Source organism: Tupaia chinensis, unplaced genomic scaffold (assembly GCF_000334495.1).
Source record: "Tupaia chinensis unplaced genomic scaffold, TupChi_1.0 Scaffold000528_1, whole genome shotgun sequence".
In the NCBI taxonomy this organism is placed as follows: Eukaryota; Metazoa; Chordata; class Mammalia; order Scandentia; family Tupaiidae; genus Tupaia; species Tupaia belangeri.
The window spans coordinates 6,582,869-6,605,606 of NW_006160041.1; the positions used below are offsets into that span (position 1 = coordinate 6,582,869).

The 22,738-nt window shown below is 41.6% G+C and overlaps 1 pseudogene; it reads right to left on the minus strand.

The window, feature by feature from the left end:
• Positions 1–2,664: 2,664 nt before the first annotated feature.
• Positions 2,665–3,102, minus strand: LOC102482566 (60S ribosomal protein L26-like 1 pseudogene; annotated as a pseudogene).
• Between the last annotated feature and the right edge of the window lie 19,636 nt (positions 3,103–22,738).

Sequence of the window (22,738 nt, forward strand, 5' to 3'; positions counted from 1 at the left end):
ACAACTCCTCCTCCTCCTCTTCCTCCTCCTCCTCCTCCTTCTTCTTTTTTCTAAGAGAGATTTTTGCTATAGTGTATGTGTGCTTGCTGGAGAGACAGAGAGAGACAGAGAGACAGAAAGTGAGAAATTCCCCCCCCCCAGGGGTGATGGCCATGTCACAGTCCCTTCTCCATTCTCCTCTCGGGATTTTGGGTACACACATGTGCCCAATGTGAGTTTAAGCCACCGGGTCTGGGACTCAAATCAAGGTCAACTACATGGGAGTCCAGTGATGTAACCATTATGCCATCTGCTGATCCCAGGACTCTTCTATGTTTAAGGCAAGAAAAACTTTGTCAAATAAGATCTCTTGTATTTTTTCTGGTTCAAAGTGAGTTCATCTTCTTGGAGTTTATAACATTTTTAGTCTGCCTTTTTTTTTTATCAAGCAATGATGTACTGTTTTTCATCATCACAGGGGGAGGTCAGATTCCCATTCACTGAGTAGGCCATGCTTCTGGAGGTTAGGCCACTTGCATGTTAAAAGCTTTGCACACAGATGCTGCCTCCCTCCAGGGGCCTTAGTAACTTGAGGAGCATTTGGACAGGCAAACCATGACAGGCCCAGCCATCTTTGCTCACTTTCTTCCTCTCTTCCTGTGGATGCTCGATGTGTGCATCTGTTATGCCTCCCTGTTGTGACACAACTTGTTTGAATTTGGGTTTAGGAAAATAAAAAAGGCCCATTTGGCCTTCAGGCAAAGCACATGACCCCACTAGCTTACCAACCAACCCTTCAAAGGAGTTAAGAGCCTAATTCCAGGTAATTAAAAATAGCATGAAGCTGGTCCCAAAGCCTAGTGGTTCAGGGAGCTGGATTTCATGTGGCTGACCATGTGGTTCAAATCTTGGCCCCAGTGGTTTAAAAAACATGCCAGGTACATGTGTACATGCCCAAATTCCTATGGGATGGAGAAATGGAGGAGAAGAAATTGTGGTATGACTAAATCCAATTGGGAAGGTGCATTCTCTCTCCCCTTCTTTCTCTGGTGAGTGCATGCACCCTCTGTCAATTAGAAAGGATAAAAAAAAGCACACTATTTCCATTTTTTCTTGTTACAGTTCTTGTATGAGAGACTTCACAGAATGGAAAGGAGGCTGGCTAAGGCAGGGTTTGAGAATTCCAGTGTCTTTAGCCAATAGCATCTTAAACCTCATTCAAACTCAGTATTACAACTTTGCACCATATTCATTTTATGGATATTTATTGAAGATCTAATATGTTCTTCTGTACCAGAGTCAATTAAATTGTAAATTCTTGGAAGGGCAAGGGGCTATGATGTTTTGGTAGCTCTTATCTCTCTTTCATGTTATTCTATAATCTAGTAAAGTTTTATGTACTTCATAGGTACTTCATAATTTTTTTTTTTTTGGATTTGGGAAATACTTCTGGCTTTTAATAATAAAAGTATTACTCAAAATTGTAAAAGTAATTTATAACCAGTAACAAATGAGAGACACTGTATGTCCCCACTTAATGTACCGAGTGTCCGCACTCTATAACTGAAACTGATGGGCTAAAGGATGTACAAACACAAGAGATGGATGTGAATGCCAGATGTGGTGTGTGTAGAGGAGTGGGGCCTGGGGAAAAACATTTGGAGGAGGGATATGAAGACAGCATTGTGTCCCAACCTGGGGGGACAGCCGAACAGGTTTCCTGAGTGAAGGAGTGAGAGCCGGGACAAGTGGCGTAGCGTTACAACACGGAGACGACAGTGTCGTCCGTTTATTGTGGGCAGCACGGTACAGCACAGAGACGACGCAGTGTCGCGTCGTCTACTGTGCGGTGTCACAGCTCTTCAGGGTCATCCGGAGACGATGTAGTGTTACAACTCTTCAGGGTCTCCCAGGTCGTCTGGAGATGATGCAGTGTCAGCTCTTCAGGATCTTCAGGGTCCTCTGGGGACTGCGCGGTGTTTCAGCTCTTCAGGTTCTTCAGTTGTCGTCTTCCTGGTCGTCGTCGTTGTCCTGGTCGTTGTCGTCTTCTTGGTCATCTGTGTCGTCTTGGTCGTCTTGGTCGTCTTGGTCGTCTGTATTGTCTGGCTACTGTGGGCCAGGCATTGTGGTTATACACTCTGGTGGGTTGTAAATGGTGGGCCGTGATTGGTTGTAAATGGTGGACTGTGATTGGTTGTAAATGGTGGGCCCTGATTGGTTGTTAACGGTGGGTTATGATTGGTTGCTTTTGGACCAATCATGAGGTGCCAGATATGCAAATTTGAGGGATTCTAGTGGCCAATCAGAGCAAGGTTTCGAAGGTCAGGTTTTTGGAAGGGAACCAATCACGGTAATTGTTTGCTCTCTGAGAAACCTCGGCAGACTTACTGGTGTGCAGCTTCCCACAGCATTGTTGAGACAGAGAGGTAGTGTTGTTATACTTTGATCAACTGGACCGGGGAGAAATGTTCACATATTGAAATGATCACCTTGTAAGCTAAATAATGTATTAAAAAATGTAAATAAAAAAAGAAATCCTCTTCCAATGAAATGCTAAGAAGTAACTAACAAAAAAAAATGAGAGGTAAGGTATAAATTGCTTTAGAAATATCTTAAAAATTTCCAAAGAAACACACAGCAGGCGAAAAGTCTCCAATTATACTGCGGTTGCACCACAGGCTCTGCTCACTCCTGCATTTTCTCGATCAGTTCTTCCTTGTATTTGCCTTTCTTTTCTCCAACTTGTCAAGACTTGGCTTTGTGTTCAAGAATTTTTTTCCAAGTTTTGTCCAGTTTTAGCCTGGTGATAACTCCCTTGCTCGGGTGGATGCCCACGTGGACGGTTGTGCTGACAGCCTTCTCACGCTGCACCCGCTCCATGTAGATGACACATTTCTTTCTGGATACCTGGAGTACTCTGCCAATTTGTTGACCTTTGTAGTGTCCTCGAACCACCTGGACCTCGTCGTCCTTGTGGACCGGCATGGATCGGACATTCTATTTCTGCTGCAGCTCCTTGGACAGTGGGGATGACATGATCTTCCTGCGCAGGTGTGAGGGGGCATTGAAGTGGCATTTGCAGTTTTTGCTGCGGTCTGAGGTCACGAAGGGGTTGAACTTCATGGTGACCGTCTAGCCATGCCACACGGACTCCCATAATTATTTCTAATTAAATTGAACACTAGACAAAGTCATTGCTTCTGAAGATTTCAGGCAAGAAGACACGTGTGCAGAAGTAGAGAACACTGAACCATCCTTATAACTGTATGCCAGCTACACCAGCCTGCAGTTCTGCCAGGGCCCAGCTGTTGGGAGTTTAAGCGACAGTCAAGTTCTCCAGTGGAGATAGTTCATGAGTAAGACCTTTCAGAAGATAGGCCAAGTGCTGGTTCCTGGAATGACAGAACACCCATTTTGAGAAATAGACTCAAGATGGAGCTCGAGAGGGTTCAGTGCAGAGCTTGCCAGAAAGAAGTAGGGAGAGTAAAGAAAAGACAGGTGGTGGGACCAGCAGATGGCATAATGGTGATGTGGCTGGATTCCCACGTAGTTGACTGTGGTTTGAGTTCCGGACCTGGTGACTTAAAACTCATGCTGGTGCATGTGCGTGTGTGCTCAACGTTCCGAAGGGAGTGGAGGAGAATGGATTTTGGCATGGCCATCTCCCTTGGAGGTGATTTCTTGCTTTCTGTTTCTCTGTCTCTCTAGTGAGTGCACACACCCTAAAGTAAAAATCTCTCATCTCTCTATCTTAAAAAAAAAAAAAAAAGAAAAAAAGATTAAAAAAAAAAAGAAAAAAGAAAAGAAAAGAAAAAAGACAGGTGGTTTGAAACAAATCTCGTGTTTTCTAATGCTCCCTGTGAAGTGATGCAAAGAACTGCTGGGCATAAAAGGAATTATTATTCTCATCAGGTTCTGAGTCAAGAGGGGCTCAGGATTCTTCTCAGATTGTTAGTATATAAAAGGCTGAAGAAATGCCAGAAAAACATATAAAAAAGTAGGTGTTCTTTAGAACCTTATTATTACTTTACTGTAGACACACACACATATGCATGCACACATTTCATTCAAAGATAATCTAAATAATCTACGCATGAGGCTCTATTAAATGTGAGATCCTGGTTATGTGTCCCTCATACCCTGGAATAGTCCCTCTGTACCACAGATAGAGAAACTGAGGCTCTGAATGAATGAGTGGTTTGAAAAAAAATCATGCTAGGAAGAGGTGGAGGCAGAATTTAAAACTGGATGGAGGGACCAGCAGTTAGCGTAATGGCTATGTCACTGGACTCCCACATAGTCGACCGCGGTTCGAGTCCTGGACCCGGTGGCTTAAACTCACGCCGGGCGCGTGTGTGTGCATGCCCAAGATCCCGAGAGGAGAATGGAGGAGAAGGGATTGCGGCGTGGCCATCCCCCCTGGGGGGTGATTTCCTGCTTTCTGTCTCTCTGTCTCTCTCTGTCTGTCTGGCGAGCGCACGCGCCCTATAGCAAAAACCTCTCCAAAAAAAAAAAAAAAAAAAAAAACTGGATGGAGGGGCCAGCATGTTGTATTGTGGTTGGTTGGTTAAGGTGCTGGACATGGCTGACCATGGTACGAATCCCAGACCCAGAGGTTTGAAAGGGCATGTATGCATGCATGCCTAAAATTTCAAAAGGAGAAAGGAGCAAAAGGGATTGCAGTATGGCAGCATGGCCATCTCCCCAGGGTGGTGATTTCTCACTTTCTCTCTCTCTCTGTCTCTCTCCTGTGTCTCTGGTGAGCACACACATCCTATAGCAAAACTCTCAAAAAAACCACCAAAAAACAAAAAACAAAAACCTAGACCATTGGGCTCTACAGTCTCCTCCCCCACCTCCCCTTTTTATATACCATATTGTCTAGGCAGCTGTGACAGCTGACAGCAAGAGCTATGCAGCAGGTCAGGCTCCCAGAACATTCCCTGGCTGTACCTCTTGTTTGAGCCTTGTTTACAGAGCCCAGGGAACAGTGACCGTCTCCCACCAACTCTGCCTTCTTGCTAGCTGTGCCTTTTCTTTAAGACTCACTGAGAAAAATATTTAATAGTCTTGTGGAGTTTGATTCTATCTGGCAAAAGAAACTGCCACTACTCCAAAGCAGAATAAAACGTTTCAAAGGGCCAAACAATGTCCTTAATGACTTGATAATTAAAACAACACTACATAAACTCAGTTTAAGTGTAAGCAAATTACTTGGAAAAAAATAAAAATACTCAAACTCTTTCAAATGATACACTATTTGTTTAATTAGAGCAGAATCTTATTTTTTTTTAAAGCCACTAACAATGAAATTCTAAATGGATTGATAGAAAAAAGTAGTAATTAAAGACATCTTCTCTGACAATAACCCAGGAAGAAAAAATTCAGTATGAATTACTAAGTCAAAGGATACTTGGCATGGATTCTATAAAAAGGGATTGTGAAAATGTTCTTGTTACTCTTTTAGTTTGGGCCCCCTTAAAGCAGAGCTGAGATGAGCACTGGGTGCAGAGACTTTATTTGAGCGGTGATCCTGAGAAGGGAGGGACTGAGAGAAGAAAGCAGGAAACACAGTCTGTTGTGGGCAAGCCATTGCTGTGGGAAACTGGGATCCACTATGGCTAGGAATCCTCTGAGAGACTGTGTAGAACAACATTCTATAAAACTGTCCTGCCAAAGACTGCTGAAGATGGAGCATTTAGGGGGCTGGCACATGGCGTGGTGGTTAAGAGTGCTGGATTCCCACATGGTTGACAGCGGTTTGAGTCCTGGACCTGGCAGCTTCCTTTCTCACTTTCCCTTTCTCTGTCTCTCTCTCTGTCTTGTCAAATTAAAATCATATTTTGTATGCTGTGACGATGCTCAGGTAATGAATGTAAATTAATTAAGAAAAAATGTTTCAGAAAAAAAAACTGAAGGAAATACATGTAATGGGAAAACTATGTATGAGTTTCAAAAAGTTTTTGTAACAAAATAAACTCATACTTTAATTGTAAAAAATAAAATAAAGGGAAAAAAAAAAGAAAACATGCAGAATACCTAGGAATACATTTTATAAAAAATTGTAGAACATTTATGGAGAAAACAATAACATTCTGTTGATGCATTAAAAAAGATTTGAATAAATAAATAAAACAAAAAATACTAAGTAATTTGATCTTTAATGTTGACTTTTAAATAAAACTTCTCATTTACTTTAAAAAATAATAACAAATGGAATTAAATAAATAAATAACTTAAAAAAAGATGGAGCATTTACATAATTTTCTTCTTTTTCTTTTTTTGGAGAGGTTTTTGCTACAGGGTGCGTGTACTCGCCAGAAAGAGAGAGACAGAGAGACAGAAAGTGAGAAATCACCCCTCTGGGGGGATGGCCATGCCAAAATCCCTTCTCCAACATTCTCCTCTTGGGACCTTATGCATGCATGCACACGCGCCCAGCGTAAGTTTCAGCCACCGGGTCCGGGACTCGAAACTAGGTCAACTGCATGGGAGTCCATCGACAGCCATTATGCCAACTGCTGCTCCCCCTTCATTTCTTTAAAGAGGTTTTTGCCATATGTGCTCACTGAGGAGAAAGAGAGACAGAGAGACAGAAAGCAAGAAATCACCTCCCAGGGAGGATGGTCATGCCACAATCCCTTCTCCTCCATTCTCCTCTCGGGATCTTGGGTACACAAACATACATGATGCCTGGCAAGATTTTCAAGTTGCTAGGTCTGGGATTTGCAGTTGACCATATGGGAATCTAACAATGTAACCACTACATGGTCTGCTGGCCCCTCCATTTTTTGAATTTTATGATTTCTTGTTTACATTGAATCATTGCACATTTCTATAGCACACAACATGTTCTTTCTAAGTGTACATGCAGTATGTGACAATCAAATCCAGAAGATTACTATCTACATCATTTTCAATAGAGAACTGTACATTCTTGGTAGATAGAGCGTGTATTTGTCATCCCTTATTGGTTGAGGGTTGCACCTGGGAGCATTATATCCCAGGAATTTCCAATGTGCACTGAGCAAGCATCTATTGAGCCACAGACCTTCAGGAAGGGGCAGAGAGAAGCCCCCTTAAGGTGGGAACTAGGATGCTCTTAGCTTGCAGCCTCTTTGAAGGCTGGTGGTGACTCAGAAATGGGCCAGGGAAACATGGAAGGAGATACTAACAGCGTCTATTACAGTACATGTTGTAAAATATCCTTGTAGACCAGTGCAGTCCAATTAAAAGAAATACAACTGGACCAGCAGTTGGTATAATGGCTGTGTCACTGGACTCCAATGTAGTTGAGCATGGTTCGAGTCCTGGACCCAGTGGCTTAAACTCACGCTGGGTGCATGTGCATGCGTGCCCATGATCCTGAGAGGAGAATGGAGAAGAAGAGATTGAGGTGTGGCCATCCCCACATGGCAGTGGGAGTGACTTCCTGCTTTCTGTCTCTGTCTCTCACTGTCTTTCCGGCAAGCAGCATGTGCCCTATAGCAAAAACCTCTCCAAAAAAACAAAACAAAACAAAACAAAAATATCCCATAAATACAACTTGCATATGTAATTTAAAATTTCCTAGTAGCCACATTAAAATATTAAAAATAAAAATAGGTGAAATTAATTTTTTTTGGAGGAGAGGTTTTTGCTATAGGGCACATGCACGCGCCAAAAAGACAGAGACAGAGAGACAGAAAGTGAGAAATCACCCCCCTGGGGGGGATCGCCATGTTGCAATCCCTTATCCGTTCTCCTCTCAGGATCTTGGGCATACATGCATACGCACCCGGCATGAGTTTAAGCCACTGGGTCTGGGACTTGAACCACAATTGACTACATGGGTGCCCAGCGACATAGCCATTACACCAACTGCTGGTCCCTGAGGTGAAATTTAATTTTAATAATGTGTTTACCTAATATGTCCAGGATTTTACCATTTCAACATGTATTCAACATAAAAATTATTTATGCAATTGCTTTTTTCCCCCCTAAGTCTTCGGAATCCATTATGCAATTTACACTTGCAGTGCAGCTCTATTTGGGATGGTCCCATTTTAAGTGCTCAATCACTCCATGAGGCTTGTGACCACTGTGTGGGATCATGCAGTTCTAGATGAATATAAGAATGACACTCATTTGAAAAAGATAGAAAGCAAAATTTTGTGATTTGTTTTTCTGTGATTTTCTTTACAATAACACTCAAGTCATTGTCTTCCTAAATATTTAGGATTATACCTCTTTTATTTTGTGAACATCAGGAAATGACATCCTTTTTATAATTTATGGACTCTTAAAAACTTTCTTTGTCCATTTGACTTCAGGTTCCCTTCTTGTGGTTTATGTGGCAAGGACTGTCATGATTCAATTTTCTTTAGACTGTTGATTAGAGGAAGCCTGCGGGCTCTTGCCATCATTAATCACAGCTCATGGGGTCCAAGGCTGGGCCCATCCAAGCAGCCCTGGGGAGCAAGAGGAAGGCAGGGCCACCATTTGGGTTGGCCTCTCAAAGGCTGGTACTGCATGATTACTGCATTAGAAAAGATGTATGTGAGGGAACCAGCAGTTAGCGTAATGGCTATGTCGCTGGACTCCCACGTAGTCGACCGCGGTTCGTGTCCCGGACCCGGTGGCTTAAAAAAACTCACGCCGGGCACGTGTGCGTGCGTGCCCAAGATCCCGAGAGGAGAATGGAGGCAAAGGGATTGTGGCGTGACCATCCCCCCGGGGGGTGATTTCTCACTTTCTGTCTCTATGTCTCTCTCTGTCTGGCGAGCGCACGCGCCCTACAGTGAAAATCTCTCCAAAAAAAAAAAAAAAGAAAAGATGTATGTGTTAAATATGCACAATATGCACATTTAAAATATGCCACAATTATAGCAATGTTCTCTTTTTCCTTTATTGCAGTGCATTTTTTAATAATCCAGGAAATCTTAAAAAATGACCTATACTATCTTATTTTCTTAAGAATTATTTCATTTAACTTTATTTATTTTCATTTATTTCAATTTGACCAGAGAGGTAGAGAGAGAGAGAGATATCAAGCAAGAAAGCAAGCTGCCAGGTCTGGGACTCAAACCACAGTTGGCCATGTGGGATTCCAACGTGCTTAGCCACCACACCACCTGCTGCCCCAACCTATATTATCCTAATAGTCAAATGGCAAATACTCTTAATTGACTAACCTTTCTTTCATTTCCAACCTTTTTCTCTGCTTTCTATCTCTATGAAGAGACTGTTAAAACATAGCAGCAAAGAAAACTTTGAATTTTATGTCTTCTTTGAAGTTAGCAGTGGCCACAACTAACACATAATAGTGTTGGCCAATGAGATATGAGTCAAAATCTGATGATGCTTCTTTTCCTTCATTTCATTCTTTTCTGGAAATCAGACATAATGGCTGGCAATGTGGCAACTACGTGGCAACTGAGAGGCAACAGCATGAGAATGAAGGCCAACATGCTGATGATGGTAGAGAAAAAAAATAAGTGAAAATTCGTATCCAATGGCAATTTTGAGCTTTTTTGCCAACCTTGAATGTACTTTCAGACTTGTGATGTGAGAGAAAAACTATACATTATGCAGTAGTCCTCCCTTTTCTGAGCAGTTTCAGTTACCTGTAGTCAACCTTGGTCCAAAAATACTAAATGGAAAATTCTAGAAATTAAATATTCATAAGTTGTGAATTCCATACTATTTTGAGTAGTGGAATGACAATTTGTGTCATCCCATTCTCCTTTTTCAGAGTATCCATACTGTACATGCTACCTGCATGTTAGTCAGTTAGTACTTGTTTCAGTTATAGACTCTCTCCATGTATCACAGTGCTTGAGCTTAAGTAATCCTTGTTTTACTTAGTAATGTTCCCAAAGCACAAGAGTAGGTGATGTTGGCAGTTTGAATACACCAAAGAGAAGTTGTAAAGTGCTTCCTTTTGGTGAAAAGGTGAAAGTTCTCAACGTGAGCAAAGAAACACATCACATGCTGAAGGGCTAGGATCTACATTATAGTAACATTGAGAGAGAAAGAGAGAGAGAGAGAGAGAGAGAGAGAGAGAGAGAGAGAACACAGTCCTCTAACTTTCATTATAGCATATTGTTATGATTATTCTATTTTCTTATTAGTTATTATTGTTCATTTCTTTCTGAATCTAATTTGGAAATGAACTTTTTCACAGGTATGCATGTATGGGGGACAGTATATAAAGGGTTCAGTGCTATCCACCAGTCTTCTACTGGGGGTCTTGGGACATCTGCCTAATATATGTTTAAGCCACTAATAATTATATTTCCTTATACTTAAAAAAATGCATTCCTACTCAATATAGGAGGCCTGCCAAAATTACCACTGGGAAAAAAACTTGGTATGCATCTACTTTCCTGCTGCTCCCTAAAAGTAGCTAATTAAGCAGTCATCCAGAAACAGAATTCAAATAAACAAATACACAAAACTGCTGTAATTTTGAAGTTATCAATTCTCCAGAGATCTAATTAGGTATATCTTTGAAAAGGTATAGACTGATCAAAGCATTTACCTTCACATTCCAGCCCCATATGCCCTTATTTAAAATGACAGCAATTTTTATTTTGAATCGTCACTCTCTTCCTTTAGAGGAGGCAAAAATCACTTAAGATCACTCATTTTTGGGTCCCCAGATCTTGCTTTCAGCCTGATATGTACAGGCAATCAGCAAATGTTCATCATATGGATAAAATGATAACATTGTGCAAGTAAAAATACTTTCTCCTTTACGACTTGTTCACTATTATTCCTTTTTTGGCAAAGTTTCCCAGACTTTCAATAGACTCATCAAGACTATGGATAGTATTGAACCCAGGCTATAACTACTCCAAAGATGTCTTCTGGAAATTGAGACTTATCCATACAGAGAGAGAGAGAAAAAAAAAAAAAAAAAAAGGTAACCTAAACAAGAGGGTTGTTTTGATCAAGACTTTCCCCTCCCTTGGGAGCATCAAGCACTTCTAAAAACTGTGCAGGAAGACTTGTGCATTTCCATACCATCTTTACTTTCTTGGACAAAAACGCTTTCAAATGAGTACCTTTTAGAGCTTGTGGAAATGCTGCCTCTTCTCCATGTGGGTGAAACCCAAGGCACCTATTGTAGAAGAAGGAAAGCCTGTGAGTTCAGATTCGCAACCCACACAAGAGGATCAAAATCCAGTCTTAACACCTTCTGATGAAACCCACCAGCTATGAGTAAGTGGCTGTTAAAATAAAGCTCTCTGTGATCTCTCTGAGGTAAAAAATCCTCAGGATTCTGACTTATATCTTTACTGTATTGCTTGATGGTTGAGCATTTTTTTTTTTTTTTGGAGAGGTTTTTCGCTATAGGGTGCGTGCGCTCGCCAGACAGATAGAGAGAGACATAGAGACAGAAAGCGAGAAATCACCCCCCAGGGGGGATAGTCACGCCGCAATCCCTTCTCCTCCATTCTCCTCTCGGGATCTTGGGCACGCATGCACACATGCCCGGCGTGAGTTTTAAGTCACTGGGTCCGGGACATGAACCGCGGTCGACTGCATGGGAGTCCAGCGACATAGCCATTACACTAACTGCTGGTTCCCGATGGTTGAGCTTTTGCAACTTAACTTTGGTTTGGAACAAATGTGCTAGCTGCCTGACCTTGGATAAATTACTTAACTTCTCTGAGTGTCCATGTCTTCATCTTTACAAAGGGAATTATAATAGTACCAATCTCCTTGGTTTGTTGTGATGATTAAATGAGAGAACAGATGCATAGTGCTTAGCACAGTGCTTTCCATAAACGAAGTCCTCAATAAATGTTAGTTATTAAATTGTTAATTATGCATAGCTAATAATTATGAATAAAATGTTATTGATCACTGCCTGACAAGAATTTATTTTAGATTAAGGACGTAGTGTTGACATGTCTTCAAGAGCACATGGCTTCTGTGTTCTCTATTCATACAAATAATGGTAATGACTTATCCAGAGTGTCTTTGGTTTTCTGAATTGATCCAGGGATGGCCTGACTGGAAACCATATTCAACAAGAGCATTGGGCTGACTCCATAGCACAGAGGTAATGAACTGCTTGAGAAGCTGGAACCCACAGGGCAACTGCTGATTTAATGCCTGGCCAAGTCAACCTGAAACATTCTAGGCACATAGTCAAGTACCCAAGATCGAATGGGCTAGAGGACAGGGAGGGGGGTGGGGGGTGGAAGTGGCATGACCAGATCTTGTGGAGGGTGCCTATCTCTCTCTCACACACTCTCACATGTATGTGTACATGCACTCTATCATGAGTCAAATAAAAGTAAAAAGGACAACAAAATAAAAAAAGAACTAAAGCATTAACTTGAAGAGAAAGGCTGAGAGTTTTCTCTCCAAGTTGTCCTAGGAAGTAATGGTGAGTGAATCATTTAAATTCACCTCTCCTTCCCCTAACCTATGCACTCGAATCAGAGCAATGTCTAATATCAGTATTAGGATGTCTTTCTTTTCTAAAAATCTTTGGTTGTGAAAGCAGCAGATGGCATAATGATTACATCGCTGGACTCCCATGTAGTTGACCTCAGTTCAAGTCCTAGACTTGGTGAATCCAAACTCACACCGGGAGCATATGCATGCATGCCCAAAATCCCGAGAGGAGACTAGAGAAGAAGGATTGTGGTGTGATTTTTTGCTTTCTGTTTCTCTGTCTCTCCGACCAGCACATGCACCCTCTGGCAAAAGATCTCTCTAAAACCAAAACAAAAACTTTGGTTATGTCTTCACAGTTACAGTGAAATGGAACTGGGACTATTTAGTATTCAAAGAAGCCTCATTTGTGTCTAGATCTGACTCTGCAGCAGATGATGGCTTGGAAGTTGTGGAAGAATAGAGTTGTTCCACATTTTTAGACTTGAGCAAGCTTAGCCTTTAATTTAATCAGAGCTTAGAAAGAGGAGGGGGAGGAGGGCTTCTTTGTTTTGTTCCAACTAGTTTACCCTGAGTCTGCAGCTGGTTAGAGTTTCTAAGAGGCTGTTAGTTCCAATTAATTTGGTATACACTCCCGTATGTGTGCTTGATGAATTTAGAGGCAGCAATGAATTTATCTGTGCACCAGAATAGAGTTGTTCCACATTTTTAGACTTGAGCAAGCTTAGCCTTTAATTTAATCAGAGCTTAGAAAGAGGAGGGGGAGGAGGGCTTCTTTGTTTTGTTCCAACTAGTTTACCCTGAGTCTGCAGCTGGTTAGAGTTTCTAAGAGGCTGTTAGTTCCAATTAATTTGGTATACACTCCCGTATGTGTGCTTGATGAATTTAGAGGCAGCAATGAATTTATCTGTCCCCCAGCCATAAAATTTCCATTACTTTTCTTAATGAATTTTACATTTGATTCTGAAAGCTTTTTAAAAAGTTGCTCATTTGTTTTGCAGGGCCTTTCCCTCCTGCTTCTATATAATTCGTGTCAAAATAAGGATTTCACTTAGAGAGACACTGGCCATTTCTATAAGGCATTTTGCATTCAGGGCAGGGAGACTTTGTCCTTCTCGAGGTCTGTAAGCTTCAAGGACTGCATATCATCACACACACATTGGAAGTCCCAGCTGAAGAGGATAGGCTTGCCAGAAAGTCCAGTTAGAAATTGCAGAGGAAAAAGGCAACATTCTATGGAAAAAGTTGTAGGGGAGGAAAATATTAGATATTCTGCTGCAATAATGCCAGGTCTGATCCATTCCTGAGCTCTGTGCTCCCTTTCAGCAGGGAGGGCTGTCAAGATGAGAAGCACAGGGGTGGTATGTCTGACTCTTGACTATAACCTGCTCCAACATTTTCAAAACCTAGAGGGGAGTGACATAAGCTGATTAACCTGTACTGAAAGCTCTGAGCAATCCTCTTTCTTGCACAATATGGAGACTGAAGTATGCTTTTGAAGCAGCCTGTTTCTTTGTTCTGAAAATACCACCCAAATATGCAATTTGATTGGGTAAATGCAATCACACCATAATCAAAAAGTGTATTGAGAGGCTGTGACTCTAAGGAATTGAACTGTGAATGTTTATGTTATTGGCTTCTTGTATCTCTGATGACTGTATTTCTTTTAGACCAAGGCTTTTCCTCCAAGTATCCATTTAGAATGGGCTCTGGCTCAAGAGTACTACTTGTTCTTTTGGAGATGTGAGGACTGGAAAAGGGCAGGCAGGAAGGAAGCCGCAAGGCTGAGTCACGGAAGACAGCTCTGGACTATGTCCTTTGTGTAGCATGTGGGGTTGTACAGGTGGCACAGCTCAGACCTAGCCATGGAGCTGTCCCTGTTGCGGAGCAGAGAAAGGGATGTCAAGTCTCATCCTGTTGGGTAACAATCAGTTTCTTTTGGAGGGAGTGGACATTTTCAACATCCCTACTGCCATCTGTGGTGGGAAACTGCAGCAATGAAAGCTTAGGTGAGTTTTCAAATGGGGCCTTGTGTCATTGGGCTTAGCTATTGATGAGCCTAGACATGCTGGCAATGCTCTAAGAGTAGATGGACGATGTCCTGCCTGAGAAGAGAGGTGCTTCTGCCCCTAACCTAGAATCCATGGCATTTCTGACACTGGGCTAGGCTTAAAATCCTTGAGATAGCCAAATCTAGGAATTGTAAATCTTTTCCTGCATCCAATATTTTCTGCCATCTCTGGACCTCAAATAAAGGCATATTAAATATTGTAGCCTAGTCTCCAATACATTGTGGAAAATTAAAGTAAAATATTAAATCACCTTGATTTGGAACAAAAAAGGAAGAGCACCTGATCTGGCCAGTGGGATGAGCTGGATGGTGGGTGTGGCCCAATAGTGGGAGGGACCTGATAGTGGGTGTGGCCTAATAGTAGAAGAGTCTGAGAGAGGGGCCAAAACTGAGTATAGAAATGCAAAGTGAAAGTGAAGTACATTTTGAAAAAGGTGAAGTTTGACTTGACCTTTGAGAAGACTTATGATTAAACAAAAATTGTAATAAAATATTGGAACAAGACAAGGAAGCAATGAAGCCAATAAGGTGGCTTTGCCCACAAGTGTAGAAAATGAAAGGAAGGAGTGGGATTGAGAGAAAGTGCCAATAGACTGTGGGTCAGGTTTTTAGATGCCTAAAAGAAGTTATCTCTGTTTCATTTTCTCCAGCAAAAATGGGGCCATTAACATTAGAGCAGGTATGCAGTACTTTCTTCTTTCCTTCTTCTTTTTTTTTTTTTTTAAAAAAGAAGAATTACTATTTAGTTGGGTCAGCAGGTGGCATGGTAGTTAAGGATGCTGGACTCCCACATGACTGACCGCGGTTCAAGTCCCAGACCTGGTGGATTGCTTTCTCACTTTTCCTCTCTCTCACTCTCTCTTGATCTGGTCAAATTAAAATAAATAAAATAAAATAATAATAAAGTTTTTTTAAAGGATTAATTTTTATTTAACATTATGTATTTATTTATTTAGGTCAAAGAGGGACAGAGTGAGAGAGAGAGGGAAAGTGAGAATGCAAGCCTTCAGGTCCAGGACTTGAACTGCAATCAGCCATGTTTGGTCCAGTGCCCTTAACCACTATGCCACCTGCCGGCCCTGGTATGCAGGGCTTTCTAGAGGACTAGATTTTTGTTTTTTGGGGTTTTTTTTGAGAGTTTTTTTTCGCTATAGGGCGTGTGTGCTCGCCAGACAGACAGAGAGACAGAGAGACAGAAAGCAAGAAATCACCCCCCAGGGGGGAGGGTCACGCCACAATCCCTTCTCCTCCATTCTCCTCTCGGGATCTTGGGCATGCACGCACATGTGCCCGGCGTGAGTTTTAAGCTACTGGGTCCGGGACGCGAACCGCGGTCGACTACGTGGGAGTCCAGCGACATAGCCATTACGCTAACTGCTGGTCCCTAGAGGACTAGATTTTTAAGTGCCTCTCATTCTCTGTAAGGTAAGAACTATTACAGATGAGGAAACTGAGGCAGGAGGAGTAGAGTAGGTTTCCCAAGACATATTGCTTCACTTGTTTAGCATCTCTTCCACTAACACTCCTCCTCTTTCTCCCTTGGTATTTTCTGTGGAAAAATAAAACAACAATAGTGAAACTTATGGAGGACAAATTTTGAATTTTTTTTGGTAATTTATTCCCTGCTGAGCATCCACCAAAATTAAAAACATATATAAAATTTGAGCACCATTGCACTGAAATTCTGTAGGACTACATCATTCTGCATTTCTACCCTTCCTGACTATGAAGTGATGATGCTTCAGAGAGGGTTGTTCCTATATCCAAGAGCAGGAAAGGTATAAGCCAACTACCTTAGAGCAAGGGGTACATGCTAACATGACATCATAGTTACAAAGACATTTACTAGTCCTGCCTCAGTTTGAACTAACATCTTGTGAGGTGCACAGTATTTTTCCAGATAAGGTGATCATGTCCTAGGAAGATGAGTTATTTAAGATTTGGACATTAGTACTGAAGATCAATTAGTATTGAAGACCAATCCTTCTTTCAAGTTCTTAAATATGTATTTCTTTTTTCTAAGAGAGAGAGACATACAGACAAAGAGAGAGACAGGTACTTCCAAGTAGGTCCCCATGCTGTGATCCACCCCCAGTACCAGCCATCCTAGATCATGGGCAAGCTTGTATTTACTCAAGGTGCTTAGTGAGGTACCAGGCCATGAACCCAGGACCTTTCCCATGTGGGTCCATTTGTGGTCCTGCTGTGCCACTACCTGGGCCCCAGGAAACCAATTTTCTGACTCTCTCTCCAGACTTCTACCCTAACCAGTTGAGGGGCTTCTGCTGCCAGTAGAAAATAGTAAGAGCTTGTCTGCTTGTCATTCCTTCTCATTAGATTTATGTCTTTATATTTCTGCATGACTTTCTGGGTTGTGGCTGAGAAGGTAAAGGGGCCGTTTCATGCCGTTCGTGTAGAGACTGCCCCCCTGAGGGCCTGTTAAGATTACACATAGAGTGAAGGAAAAGAGGTCAAAGCTCTTCATAAATGCTGATGAGTGATGCACTCTCCCTTACCCAACCTAGCAAAACTCTGCTCATCTTTAATTTAGACCCCAGTTTGGGAAACCTTTTGATTTGGATCTCTGTGTAGGGCTGTTGTCCTAGTGGGATCAGACCACACCATCTCATTAGTCCCCCTTGCTGATCTTCACAGCAAACTATGTGCCCACCAAGAACTGCTGGTTATGGACTGCTCAGGGCTAAAGCTCTGAAGAACCAGGATGGTCCCCGCAGACTGAATTATTCCTTGACCTCAATTTTTCCTTCTAACAGGGAGACCTCAGGGGGAAGAATACAGACTCTGGAGTCCTGCCAGCAGGAAGTGTGGGGAGCTGGGAAATTACCTCTGAGCTCTCCACAGAATGATCAGAGGAGCTCTTTTGGAAGAGCCAGGCATAAGCATTAAAGAGGGGGTTGGAGGATGAGGCAATGATGCTTAGAGAATAATACCTGTTAAACAGCCATAGCTGAGACCCCTCTGCCTATCATGAAAGCTTCAGTGTTCACGTTCCCGTAATTGCTCCATATCTGAGGCTTAATAGATCTGTGGCTCCTGCAGAGACTGGGTTCATATTTGAGAGTTGGATCCCTTGACCCTGACTTGATCAGGTTGTCTGAGAGATGAACATCCAAAGGTTAACATTTCATTGATCGAATGACAACACTTTTCAAAGGATGGCTATGTTCTAATTCCTGGGAGAACTGTGAAGACCCTATCTCCAAGTGGGGTCTTTATTCTGGTGTCTGAGATGACAAGAAAAGCTGGGGTTTGTGCAAGTAAGTCAGAGTGGGCTTCTTTGGAGTCCTGCTTACGAAAGCATTGCTTATCTTGAATGGGATCATTCCTACCACCCTCATTTGGTTGGGCAATTATTTATTAGGGTGCCTGACTCCCTTTCTGCATTTCTAGATATAAAGCAAACTCTTGGAGTGCTGGACTGGCACCTTAGACTTCTTTACTTCTTCAGAGTCTGGTAAATAGCCTACCCTTGGTAAATAGCCTACCCTCAGTAAATAGTCATTGAGTAAAACTTTCAATTTAATTAATGCTATGGTTTGAATGTGTTCTCCCCAAACCCCCATTTTATTTTATTTTTGTGTTCTCCCTTTCCCTATCTTTATCTGTACTCACTTGAGAGAGACAGAGAGAAGGAAAGTGAGAAATAACTCTCCAGGGAGTATGGCCTCACCACATCTCCTCCCAGGCTTTTGAGCATACACACGCACATGCAACTAGAGTAATTTTAAGCCTCAGACTGGGACTTGAGATGCAGTCAACCATGTGGGAATCCAGTGCCTTCACCACCACGCCACCTGCTGGCCCTTGCCACCCAAATTTATATGTTAAAATTTGGTGAACCATTGGGATGGTGTTGAGAGGGTAGAAATTTTGCCCAATTATGGTAAGAGGTAGGGGTTTTGGGAAATGATCAGGATGAGATTACGTCCTCAGGGTGGGGCACCCCCATGATTGAATCCTTGTGGGTTTATAAGAGAAAATGAGACCAGAGAGGACATGGACATTCTTACTCTTGCTTTCTTGCCACGTGATGCTCTGCTTTGGGGCCCTAGAGAGAGTCCTTACCAATAAGAAGACTTTTACCAAATGTGACCCCTTGACTATAGACACCCAAAACCATGAGCTAAATACATTTTTGTTCTTTTTAAAAAACAACAAAAACTAACAAAGGGCACGTGTGCTCACCAGAGAAAGAAAAATAGGGATAAAGAACTTTCTCAAATGAGTATGGTTACACTGAAATCCCTTCTCCATTTCTCCAGGGTAATGCCAGATTCTTAATTATTACAAAAAATGCTGTAGCATACATCTGTTTATGTATGTATTTGTGTATCTAAGTTCTTAGAATTGTAAGCTTATTAGAAACTATTAGTTGCCCGGGACCAGCAGATGGCATAATGGTTACATCACTGGACTCCCATGTAGTTGACTGTGGTTCAAGTCCTGGACCTAGCAGCTTCAAACTCACACTGGGTATGTGTACATGTGAGCTCACAATCCTGAGAAGAGACTGGAGAAGGGATTGTGGCATGGCCGCTCCTCCCAGGGGGTGATTTCTTGCTTTTTGTCTCTCTGTCTCTCTGGAAAGTGCACACACCCTATACCAAAAACTTCTCTTGAAAAAAATTACCAGTTGCCTTTCAAAAATAAGCACCACTCTTACTAATAGTGCATGCAAACACCTGTTTTCTCACACCTTGGAAACATTGATGACTAGGAAATACTTTTATCTTTGTCAATATAATAAAGAAGAACAGTAATTCATTCTGGCTAAGTTGGTATTTCTTTAATGAATGAATTTTAATTTTTCTCTGTTTAATCACTGTTCTATTTTTTTATGCATAGTCTTTACTGATTTTCCTATTGGATTGCTTGTCTCTTTTTTTGTAGATATGCAAGAAATTTTACTTCAATCACAGTGTTATCTATTGTCATACTGCTTAGGAAATTTGTCAAAATTATAATTTTTCTTTTACTTCCCTGACATTTTTGTCATAAAGAATTTTAACATCTTATATAATTAGATTTACCAATCTTTTCCTTCATACTTTTAAATTCTCTGTCATGTCTAAAAAGGATTTTGCCATTCAAGACTATAAACACAATTCACTTAATTTTTTAAACAAATGCATTTATGATCTCTTTATCTATATGTAAATATTTGATCCACCTGGGATTTCTTTTTGGCATAAAAAGTCAAAAAGGATCCATATTTTTTTTGTGCAAAAGGTTAGCCATTGGTTCCAACTTTAGTTTCCCTCATTGACTTGTTGAGGTGTGGTTATTCTGCAATCCTTTTTTCTTCATTTCTCTATCACATCAGAATTTTGGGAGTGTGTGCATACATGCGTGCCTGGCATATTTTTCAAGCTGCCAGGCCTGAGATTTGAACCACATTCAGTCACATGGAATATGGCTCCCAATGCACCATGCTTAATCATTGTGGTATGGGGTTGGCCCCTCCTCATTTACTTGAAAGACATGTCCTTAATATAAGCAAATCAATTTTGTTTTTCTCATGAGGTGACACATGACAGCATTTAAAGGAGACAAGCATGTCCTTGTCCAAATACCTACTGTATGCATATTTCTCCTACTCCCCAAGGGAATCCCTTGGACTTGTTCTCAAATATGAAATCAGAGGAAAAAAGTCACCATTTTCTTTTTTTTTAAAGAATTATTTTATTGGGACCAGCAGTTAGCATGATGGCTATGTCGCTGGACTCACATACAGTCGACCGTGGTTCACATCCCAGACCTGTTGGCTTAAAACTCACAACGGGTGCGTATGTGTGTGTGCCCAAGATCCCGAGAGGAGAATGGAGGAGAAGGGATTGCGGCGTGGCCATCCCCTGGGGGGTGATTTCTCGTTTTCTGTCTCTCTGTCTCTCTCTGTCTGGCGAGCACACGCACCCTATAGCAAAAAAACAAAAACCAAAAACCAAAAACCAAAAAAAAAACCCTCTCAAGAATTATTTTATTTATTCATTCATTTGTTTTTTAATTTACCCAGCCACACACATATACACACACAGAGAGAGGCAGAGAGATAGAGAGAATGTGAGAAAGAAAGCAAGCCACCAGGTCTGGGACTCAAACTGTGATCAGCCATGTGGGAATGTCCAGCACCTTAACCACCACACTATGTGCTAGTCCCAAGCCAACATTTTCTACAAGTAAGAAATTAAAAAGAAAAGCTGTAGTCTAAGACCATACTTAATGCTACCTACCATTTAGCTATAAAAGAAAGATTGGGTGAATTTTATAATTTGAACAACTTCCTAAAGCAAGCATAGCTTCTCAAATTCCTGGTCGCAGCCACAGACCTGTGGACTTTTTAAATCCAGTCTCACCTGTCAGTTGGTCCAACACAACTATCTGTCATGTGCACAAGACCCCAGGGTCAATATCTGCCTCACTCCCTGGGCCAGTGGAGTCACCGCTTATGGGGTTTGGCTCAGTGGTTGGTGCTGCCTTCAACCCACATCTTTCATCCTAAATGAAAAGATTTTGATCCATAAATATTGCTGCTTACTCCCTATTTGTTTGCCTCAAAGCAGAGGATTTGACTTACTGAGAAGTAATTAAATTAACTCCAAATCCAAACCCTGTGAAACAAACAAATATTGTGTCTCAATCTCAAGAAAAGACCCCCTACTTGACAGACATGTGTTTTAGGGGTGTTTCCTTTCATAACTCTGCTAAAACTTGGATCCCAGACTTCCCCTTGGAAGTATTAACTGAATATATGAGTCTGGGTAGGTTTCCTCTTTGCTCAAAAGGTTGTAAATCCACAGACAGTAATTCGATGATTTACATCTCACAGATCTATCACAGAGAGCTTCAATTTAATGTATCCTGCAGGGGGTTTCAACATGGCTCTTTTCATTTATAGTTAGGAGAATTAAAAAAAAAATTAAACATAGAACCATACCACACACAGACACATGAGAAAAATCCAGAAGTTTACTTGTAAACCTTAGCTCAGTTAAAGCTTTCTAATTTTCTTGTGTCTTTCCAGCCCAAATGAAAAAATTCCCTAGAGATTTCTCTAGCACTTTTCATCTGTTGCTGTCAAAGCACTTTACAACCACTATCTAATTAAGACTCTGAACACCTCAGTGAGAGAGGGAAACATCAACACCATAAACCTGACAAATAGAAGTTGGATTCCCTGAAAACCTAACTAAGTAAAATAGCTCTGGGTACATGATGAGAATGCACTGAATTAAAAGCACTGAAATAAGTTTGCATTTCATCTGTTCGTACACTCCTTTGTGTCTCCTAGAGCAGCCAGTTGATTGCACTAACATTTCTGTGTTGCAGGGTTATTTGAAGTAAGTGGTAGAGTTTCAAAGAAATAGCTCAGGCATTAAGTACATCAGAAAAGGAGTTGAAGGCACACAGAGGGAGCATGCTATTTGCATGATGTACCTTCCAATAGATAAGTAAGAGCCAGGTCATGGAGAGGAATGGTTCTTGGAGAACCTGAACGAAATTCAGGAGGAATGTGTTGGGGAGACTCCGGAATCTGTACTGGTGTCAGGATTCTTCCTTGCAAGTAGCAGAAAGCAAGATGGCTGATGTAAACAAAAAGAAAACTTACAGGAAAGGTGTCAGAATCTCTCAGATTCAAGAGGAGACTCTACACTTGACCTAGGAAAACAAGGAAGAACCAAGTAGACTCCAGAGGGCAGGAATGAAAGTGAAGGTTTTACAGGAGGAGCAGTCTAGTTTGCCTCTTGCTGCACAACCTACTTTTGCATAAAGAAGGACTTCAGCTGTTTGGATGTCTTCATGAGACTGATTCAGGAATCTAAGTCTTGGGAAGTAGTATCCAACTGGCTTAGCTTAAGTCATATGTCCATCTTAGATTTCGTTCTTTCAGGTGCCTTAATGGGAGTTGGTATCTATAATGCAGTGGGGGCTTTCCTCCATGTATACCAGAAAGTGAAGGACCTGGAATGTGCACAGCCAGAAAAACGGAAAACGTGTACAAGAATCATCCCTCTCCACTTAGCTGTTTTCTCTTGGAATCAAAGTCCAGACATTTAAAGTATATGGTGTGAAAAGTCTGTGTGTATGTGTGTGTGTGTGTGTGTGTGTGTGTGTGTGTGTGTGTGTCTATACATGGAGGTCGCTTTGGCAGAGGTGTGACTGTCCTGGTAAAAGCAGTATGTATCATGGAACAGGCCTGTGCTTGTGTGATGTTCCCTTTCCCAATACCCTTCACCTTCCTCCATTGACTCTTTTATTTTATTAAATACCATGCTC